This window comes from Rhipicephalus microplus, chromosome 10 (assembly GCF_043290135.1).
Source record: "Rhipicephalus microplus isolate Deutch F79 chromosome 10, USDA_Rmic, whole genome shotgun sequence".
Taxonomy (NCBI): domain Eukaryota; kingdom Metazoa; phylum Arthropoda; class Arachnida; order Ixodida; family Ixodidae; genus Rhipicephalus; species Rhipicephalus microplus.
The window spans coordinates 26,891,275-26,900,480 of NC_134709.1; the positions used below are offsets into that span (position 1 = coordinate 26,891,275).

Consider the following 9,206-nt stretch of genomic DNA (forward strand, 5'->3'; position numbering starts at 1 on the left):
ACTCCCATAGACCCCAGCGGCCCAATCGACTCTAGCACACCTAGTGGTTGATGAGAGCAAGTGGCATGCGCTTCCGGTTTCGGTTTCACTGGCGCAAATTTTGAATTACTTTACATAACCCACGTTTGGCTATGACGAAAGTTCATGATTTCAGACCACTATTCATCGCCCAAATGGATAGTTTTTGTAGGTCGTTTTGATTTAGCGATTCCCTGTATTGTTCAGTGGTTCGTGCGAATCGGTCATGACGTAATTTTTATTTCGATTAAGTTATAATAAAAAAAGATGCAGGTAATGATAATTCACTACTGTTTTATTCATCGCGCTTGTGTTTTTCTTTTGGAACAAGTGATCAATGTATATATCAGTCAAAGAAACAGAGCATCCGCAATGTTTTATTCAAAGGCAAGGTAGAGTATGAGAATATAAAAAGCACAATATGACAAAGGTAGACAACAAATGCATCTCGCCTTACAAATAAATTGTAACAAATATTGTAACAAATACATAGAGAACACAGACAACGCACACATCGCTAGAGTTGGCAGAAGCCGAGAAGCTTGTCAAGTATGACACACCGGGCCAGTGGGTAAGTAAGGATCTATGGCAAAAACACAGCGCACAATGCTGATGAAGAAGGAAGAAGTGACATATACACAGCAATGAAGTCGCGAATCACGCCTGGGCTTAACCGAAATAATGCATAGAAAAAAAGAGCGCACAGAAACCACACGACAAAATATAGCAGAAAGGCAAAGGTGCAGTGTGCTGGCTGTGCTTAAGAACAGCTAGTCCAAAATGAAAAAAAGCAGACTTGATGCCTGCTTGTCCTCAGAAAAGTAGGGCTTTGCAGCTTGCTCACTACGTGAAAGACAAACTTTATGCTACAACACTGGCAGGTCTTGTGGCTTTTGTTATGCGTCGCCTTCATCAAAAACTTAAGATCCCAAGTGATTTGCGTCTGGGTGTTGCTGTGACGCTTGCGAGCTAAAATAGATTGTAGTCATCACTTTATCCAGAATTGTGGACTAATTGGTGCTACGAGAGCGGTATTACAGGGCTAATAAATAGCAGAAGGAAACTACTTTGGCTCATTATTTTTCACAAAGGCTCTACATCGTACGTTATCACTCACAAGCTATATAAAAATAAAATGGCAGCGTCCGCAGCCCCATCAAACGCTACAAGTTTGGGTATTCTTTTGAAAATTTTGATGGACGAGATGAGGAGGTTGATGAGAAGCTAAAATACGAAAAGCGTGATAACGTGAACCGTGCCCACTTCATACTGTGTTCCTTACCCGCTCGAAGACATTTCAACAAGCGGTTTTGTTATCGATATATTATTTGAGCTGGAGAGATCAAGCATACACAGTGACCAAGTGACCCACAGTAAAGTGTACAGTTCGCCCGTATTTGCTACAAAAAATACAGACAGGATACCCAACATTCTTTTTAAGGTTATGCAAATCACTTCGAGCGAATACACAGTGTTCGTACTCCTCATAGCGGGTAACCAAAACAATGAACGCAACGAAGGAGTGGTTAGTCCAGTTGAACTGAATATAAGCATATAAGACCATAATGAAGTCTGCTGTAGCGAAGTAATAACATAACAAAGGTATTGCAGGATTCGGCTCAACTCGAATACTTTAGTGTAAACCCGCCGCTAATTGCTAACCTTGAAACTTGTCAAGCTGTATGCCCGAGATTGAAGACTGGAACCTAACCCTGTCTAAGTTTCGGTTCACAAAACGCACATGCCAACATAAACGAACCCGGCAAAACATTTTCAGAAACTTAGCGCGACACCCAGCAGAGCAGAAATGAAAATCGCCAACACTTGACAGATGGTGATACAAAACATCGCACACTTTCAGGTGATGTGCAGTAGCCTCAATCATGGCAAGAAAGCGAGATTTAAGTTGTTGTATGTATGCAAAAGCTGCTTCTGATGGCACAGTGAGATTCCCGAAAAATTTGCTGGGGACGTGGTATGCTTTGAGCATTGTGAAATACTGGTGGGTAGGCTATGGCTGTGCACACTCCTCATTATCCACAAGAGACGCACTGGTGAGGGAGAAGGGCGAGAGCTGCTCCTGGAGGAGGTCACATTCATCATCCTCGACATTTCCGTATTCTGACAGCTTGAAGAGATTTCTTATGCAGATGTGCTTCAGGCCACAAATAAATTGTGCTACATCGGGGTTGGTGTTGCAACCCTGTTTTTGCCTAATGTGGCCAAATATGTTCTCCAGAGGATCCTGTTAAAGCCTGCGTGTTAACAGGTATTCAAAATTGTAATTTTTGGAGAGGTCGTCCCACAGTTGACAAATTGCCTGAATTGTAATTTGCCAACCTACGATGGTTTGTGGTTGACGTCTGCCAACAAACTGCCATGATGCAATCCAGGGAAGCTGGCTCGGAGGAAGTCAATCAGCTCTGAATCATTTTTCATGATTGCATGCCGCAGCTTTTGCGAAGTTCTTTTTTTTACTCGAGCTGTTCAAGGCATTGAAAATCCTGTCCAAAATTGATCACAAAATTGAGCTGTAGTGATGGCCGAGGCAGGCAGCACCTTCGCATACACCATTGCCGTGTTAGCAATCGAAACTGATGCACTGAGGACCTGAGTTGCTCTGCTGACCTTCATATTAGAAAAAGGTTTCTGATGAACGTGCCGTTCAGTCAACTTTGGAGCCAATCGCAACCGCAACTCATGTGAGGATTGGTAAAGGCTTACAATGTGCGACCAGTTAACGATGTCATCCCCAATGTATAACTTGTGTGCTTGGACATTATTGCGCGTTGTTTCAATTAAATGCGGAACATCAAAAATGTAATATAACCGCTCACCATTAACTTCAAAAAAAGGCTTTGCTACAGTCACTCTTAGTTGGTTAGCGAGACTTACATTTGAACTGCCCTGGTCACAAATGACTGCTTTCACTGCAATATTAATGCTCCTAAGCTCCAAAATGAGTGACACCAGCAAGTTATGCATAACAGATGATGGTGTTGATGTGTGCCCTAGAGTAAAAGCAACCGGTTGAACCCACTTTCTCGAAACACCAACAAGCAGAAAAACCAGTGCTCGATCAGCGATGGTTGAAGTGCGATGAGTGCCATCATCTGTAAAACCCGGGACAACATCTCTTGAAGCATCATAGTACAAATTCTTTTTGAGTGCTATTTCGTCGAAAACTAAAGCGCACACTCGGTCCCGTTCATTCCAAGCTTGAGTATTTGTTGCAATGGAAGAAAGGATTCCTGGAATTATGCCTGGAGTCATCTTTACATTAGCTAGCCACCTCCTTAATGAACGCCGGGAGGGCAAAGAAAAATATGGAGCCAGAAATCGGTATGCTCGCGGACCTCGGAAGTTTAAGTGAAGAGCGAATTTCTTGAACCACACGGGAAACCGCTTGCCCTTGCGTTTGGGCCTCAAGCGAACATGTGCAGAAAGAAGTTTAAAAACCTCCTCGGTGACGTGCGGTCGGATAACTTCAAGGGCCTTTGAAGTCGATGACGGTGCTTGGTGAGGCTGTCTCTGCAGTCTTTTGATAGTTTTCCGCTGTGCTGCTACTTTGGCTTGCAGATGTTTAATGGTTCGCTTGTACTTCATTGATGGAGACATTGTCGCTGGCACACAGGAACGCACTGCAATAAACAAAAAAGTTGATGTAAAAACGAAGAACAACTAATCCCATACGAGCACTTTCCTCGCTCTTTCAGACCCAAGGTGCACAACTTTCTGTGGTACAAAGTTTTCGATTCCACTACCTAAAAACAAACCATTCACAATGTTGACAATGCACAAAAAAATGAAAATCACTGAGAGCCCACCCTTACATTTTGTAAGTGCACACCTATTGTCCTTTTGAGGATAGTTTCCTCGGAATGTCCTAAACATAAAATAGCACATTAAAAACTGCTGCAATAAAAGCATAGTCACCATTATCTCTAAGGCACTCAGGCGTGGAGCTGTTGGCGGAGACGTCTTCTGGAGGGTCTTGTGAAGCTTGTTCAGTGCCTCGGACAGTGCTGTCGGAACAATCTTGCAAGCGGCCTGCGGAAGTCTCTATATCAATCCACTCTGGTGTTGAAGTGAACATACAACTTACCGGCCGCACAGGTTCCTTTTGTGACAGCTGAACGACTGATTAAGGTTTTCTCCGGCAAGACGAAATCAGCAGAAATTCTTTCACCAGCTACAAGGGAGCTGCCACCTGCAGAGATTTGGTCAACAGTCAATTTGGGTAAAAAAAAAAAAAGAAATCGCGACACTGAACGCATTCTGTTCATCGGGGCACCTCAATGTGTGGGAGCCGCTTTTTGAAGCCTCTACCGCAGGTCCTGAAGAGATGAAATTACGACAATGTGTCAGTAAGAGGCTTAAAATAACACAAACTGAAGCTCATCCGCACCTTGCAGTGCAGCTTCTGCAGCCATGTCACAGTCACTACTTGAAGCGACGCTCAGAGAACCTGCATATATGTGCAGTTGGTACAAGTTACAAAGCTTGTAGCATGGGGAAACTTAAACAGCTCTTTCAAACGCATCAATTTGTCGAACGTGGAAGAAAAGAGACGGCACCAACTAGGAAACAAGTAATTTGTGATTTTTAGAATTATCAACAGTGGCAGCTTTCACTGATGAAAGGTATACGTACATGTGCACTCAGGCTTGAAGATAACGTGAAATAGCCCTTTAAAGTCTTTCAAAACAAGTTGCGCAGGTCCAGAGCATCAAAACATGACAGAAATGTAAAGCTGCTGTTAGGAAGGTAATAGCCCACAATTCACAGAATTTAAGACTTTCCAAGTGTTACTTCTGTAGTGAGGTTTCTCCATCGGCTACAAAGATCTTCACCGTTAACTGTCGCCACTGATTCAATACAAGTGGCTGCTATTGCACATATTTGAGTTTCAGTCAATCACTTACATGGTACAGCTGGTTGCACACTGGGAACAGCCATTCTTGTAAGCCTTGTGTGCCCAGGGTCCATGAAACTTTGAGCAGTAAAATGGTCGCTACAAACCCTGTACGTTGCGTACAATAGGCTGGCCGGCTTACTCAGGAGATCATCGCGTCCAGCATACTGCATCCATGCTTTCATCCTGCATTGGCAATGAACTATCAGCTGAAAGGGGAAGTGCTTGAATAGTGATTTTTTATTGTTACCCTCACTTAGCAAGTACGAACAGTAAGCCTACAGACATGCAAACCATACAAAAGCTTTAACACACCTGCCGTCCCGTGGTATGCGGAAGAAACTCGTCCCAGGCTTCTTGTGGGTTCTGCCATTGTTGAAGCACCACGATACACAGCAGTAGCTGCCGTAGCTTGGACCGCCGGACGGCATGGCATCAGGGCGGTATGAAAATGTTAGCAAGTGGATGCTTCGCTGTCAGATTACGAAAAAGATATGTGCACGTCATAAGTGTACCAGCAAACCCCTTTGAATGATTAGCTAATCAATGCACAATACAAAACCAGCGATACATCTCTGACCCATAAAACTCTGACTTACAAAGATAGACGTCAAGACCACCTACAAAGATCTTCAGAAGTTTCCAGGCCGCTATCCCTAGTAATGCAATGGTATCACGGCCTGGGAACTTTAGAACACCTTCGTGCGTACGCAGTATCAGCAGTACATTGGGAAGAAAAATCGTAGTTGAAATTTGTGCGGTAAAATTATATTGGAAACGTCAAAAAAATTTGTGGGCAGCTTGCACTAGTGGCACAAGGCTAGCGAAGAAACGAAGATGATGGCCACTTGGCTAGTCCAGATTTGCCTCCGGCACACCAAGAATTATTCGAGTTCCGAGCCTTCTGGAAACGCGTCGTGAAGCATGCGAGGCCCAGCGAACGATTCTCAATATTTTGCACCGAGCCTATGACCTAGCTGCCCAGCTATGCTCAGCGCACAGACGCTCGCGTCCGTCGCAGACGCAGCACGCGTCGCCTCGGCTTTATGCCGTGCCGCCTTTGCTATACTGCATACGTTGCACAATGTTCCCGTCTAACCGCCGCATAGAGCCACAAACTTTCTTTTTAGCGAACCTCCCAGTCCTTACAAGCTTCAGAAAAAGGTTACAACTGCGTGAATGAGACGCCACGTAAGAAACAAACTCGCACACACGAAGCGCAACGTGTGTGTGTGTGCATCTTTCTATGTTTGTTGCATGGTGTCTTTTTCGCGCAGGCGTAACCGTTTTCTGAAAAAATGACTCAACAAGACCAACAACATGTCATTCAACAAGCTTCGCTTGAAAACGTGCCTCACCTGTTATCTCACGCTTGAAAACGCCGACGCAGCCGACGTTGACGAAAGCGACGAAAGCTTCTCGCCGTCAGTTATGCATGGGCTTGTCGCTGGGTAGATGGTGTTTATGACAGTGCGGCTGTAGAAAAATAATCGCGTAAGGTGTGTTGAATAAATCGTTTTTATGTATAAAGAACATACCAAATTTGGGCGTGTAATTATTAATTTGTGAAAACAATTCTGTTGCATTGATTATAACTGTGTTTTTTTTGCGCTTGCGCCCTCTGAAGTTTGGTGGGAGCACTAGTTCGTTACGTAGTCGTGACGCACTTCCTAAGGCCAGGTTTTGCGGAGTGTCCGCTCTTGTCTTCTTCTTTCTCTATGACGACGTTGTGAGACGTCATAAGCGTTGAGAAAGCCGTAAGCGCTGAGGGCTGCGATGTGCGCCAACGAACAAAACTAAGTTGTGAGACGCGACTCACATCCAACCGCGACGCAGTTCGTCGGCATACCGTTTTTTTTAAATGCGGAGCATTTCTTAGTGAACTTCGCCGACTTTAAGCGTCTATCTATCTATCTATCTATCTATCTATCTATCTATCTATCTATCTATCTATCTATCTATCTATCTATCTATCTATCTATCTATCTATCTATCTATCTACGACTTTTAGCTCTCCTGGCCGTTTCGATAATGGTATCGATACCAAACTTGGTATGGCATAACATAATTGTATGAAGAACATATCTGACTGGTCATAACATAAAAATGACGACATATATGTCATGGATGTCATGATTTACATCTCATGGTCCTGCAGCTCTTGCGGTGGTTTTGTTCACATGGCATGTTGCACAACTGGTTTGGTATGTCATGATTGCATGGCGAACACAAGCGACAGACCTTAACATGAAAATCATGACATGCGTGTCAAGTAACAACATGACTACATGACACGCTTATAATGCGCTCGCGGCCGTTTCGCTAGCGTCACATATACCAAATTTCGTATTACAGTACGTGAATGGATGACGAAGCTACGTGACTTGTGCAAACATGATAATCATGAGATGCGTGTCATGTAACAACATGACCACATGCCACGCTCATGATGCGCTGGCGGCCGTTTCGCTAGCTTTACTTGTGCCAAATTCTGTATTACGGGACGTAAATGGAAGACGAAGGTATGATACTGGGGAAAACATGATAAACATGAGATGCGTGTCATGTAACGACATGACTACATGCTACGCTCATGATGCGCTCGCGGCCGTTTAGCTAGCTTCACATGTACCAAACGCGGTATCACGCGACGCGAACGGCCGACATGATAATCGTGAGATGCTTGTCATGTGAGAGCATAACTACATGCCACAGTCAAGGCACCGTTACATTTCGACGGGACGTGGTGCGCGTGCTCGCCGGCGTTCATTTCATCGCGTCACGCCGCCGTTGCCGCTCCAGGCACCGGTCCCGCCATATACTCGCAGGCGCGCGCCGCGCTGCGTTGCTTTGACGCATGAGCGTTTCAGCGCGTCCAGCGTCCCTCCGTCACGAAAAGAGGGAGACGCAGTGTTGTCTGGGTAACGCATCGGCGCGAAATGCAGCATGTCGCATTTCGCGCCGGTTGCCGTCGGGTTGCGACGCTGGACGCTTCTGGCGTCAGACTGCAGAGTGCTTGCGTTTTGCTAACGTATAGCGTCTCTGTGCCCAGCGGGCGCGCGGGTCAACGCTACATTGGAGTATATATGGCCCTTCATGATGCGCTCGCGGCCGTTTTGATAGCTCCACATATACCGAAATTGGTGTTACGTGACGTTAATGGATGACGAAATAAATGACTGGTGTAAACATGATAATCCTGACACGAGTGTCATGTAAGATTATGACAACTTAACGCGCCCATAGCGTGCTCGCGACCGTTTCGCTAGCTCCACATATACTATATTTGGTATCACGTACATGAATAGATGAAGAAAGTAAACGACACATCCAAACATGACAATCATGACACGGAAGTCATGTACGGCACCATTTACCCCCACTTCGTAACGTTGTGTCGATTTTAAAGTTACATTTCAACATTTCTCATTCGATCGTGCTTCACATATCGTCTATTGCCACTGTACGTGGGATCTGCTAATTTTCTCGTTGCTTGACTGAGAACATCACATGCACCATTGAATCAACCCAGCAGAAACTGCGGTAAGCAGAGCGTGTTTTGCCTATAGCAAGACAGCGTCACCGCATTGTCGTGACGTAATTCCGGTGGAATTTGTCTGTAGCGTTAAAACTGCAGTAAATGCAGACCTGCGTGGTCGGAAACCGTGCTGATTCGTGCAAATTATCTTATCTTTTACAAATTCAAGGATAACATAATTGTGTTAGCTTTGAATGCAAATGATGTTATCTGCGTTTGATAGCTTGCTTCAAACATTGTAATACTTACACTTGATACAGATGCCGGCCTGTAACTGGAGGCACATCAGCGGTCTGTATCGTTTTATGCAGGGACGACTTTGCCCAACTCAGGCTCATTTGGATGTACACTATGCAGTGCTTCATGACGTAGCATGCCTGTGTATTCAGGCATGTGTCTAACCATGCCTGTGTATTCAGGCATGTTATCGGGACGGCTTTAAGCTCTCCCATAGTAGAGTACTCTGTGCTCTAAATCGTTACCCCCTTTTTCTTTTTGCCGGCATATCAATAGTATTGTTCTTGATACTGCGTGTATGGTAGAAGACTTCTGAAAACAAACAAAAGAAAACAAGCCCAATTATCACTGTGTGTATTCGACTCGTACATGCGACTATTCAGAGTCCTTATCTTTTCATATATGTGCGCCGTTCACCACCGCAACTATGGAGTTGCGGTGATAAGCTGTCATATTGCGAGCGATAATTTTTGTTGTGTGGCTCGTCTTCGTAATTAA

The 9,206-nt window shown here is 44.7% G+C and overlaps 1 long non-coding RNA gene across 1 annotated transcript; it reads right to left on the reverse strand.

Moving 5' to 3' along the window:
- Positions 1 to 1,637: 1,637 nt before the first annotated feature.
- On the reverse strand, positions 1,638 to 6,358 carry LOC142774661 (uncharacterized). Its single transcript, XR_012886486.1, has 5 exons — positions 6,292 to 6,358; positions 5,249 to 5,406; positions 4,124 to 5,119; positions 3,955 to 4,068; positions 1,638 to 3,659 (listed from the first exon to the last, which is right to left on the reverse strand). It is a non-coding gene; the product is annotated as an uncharacterized LOC142774661 (long non-coding RNA).
- Positions 6,359 to 9,206: the final 2,848 nt, after the last annotated feature.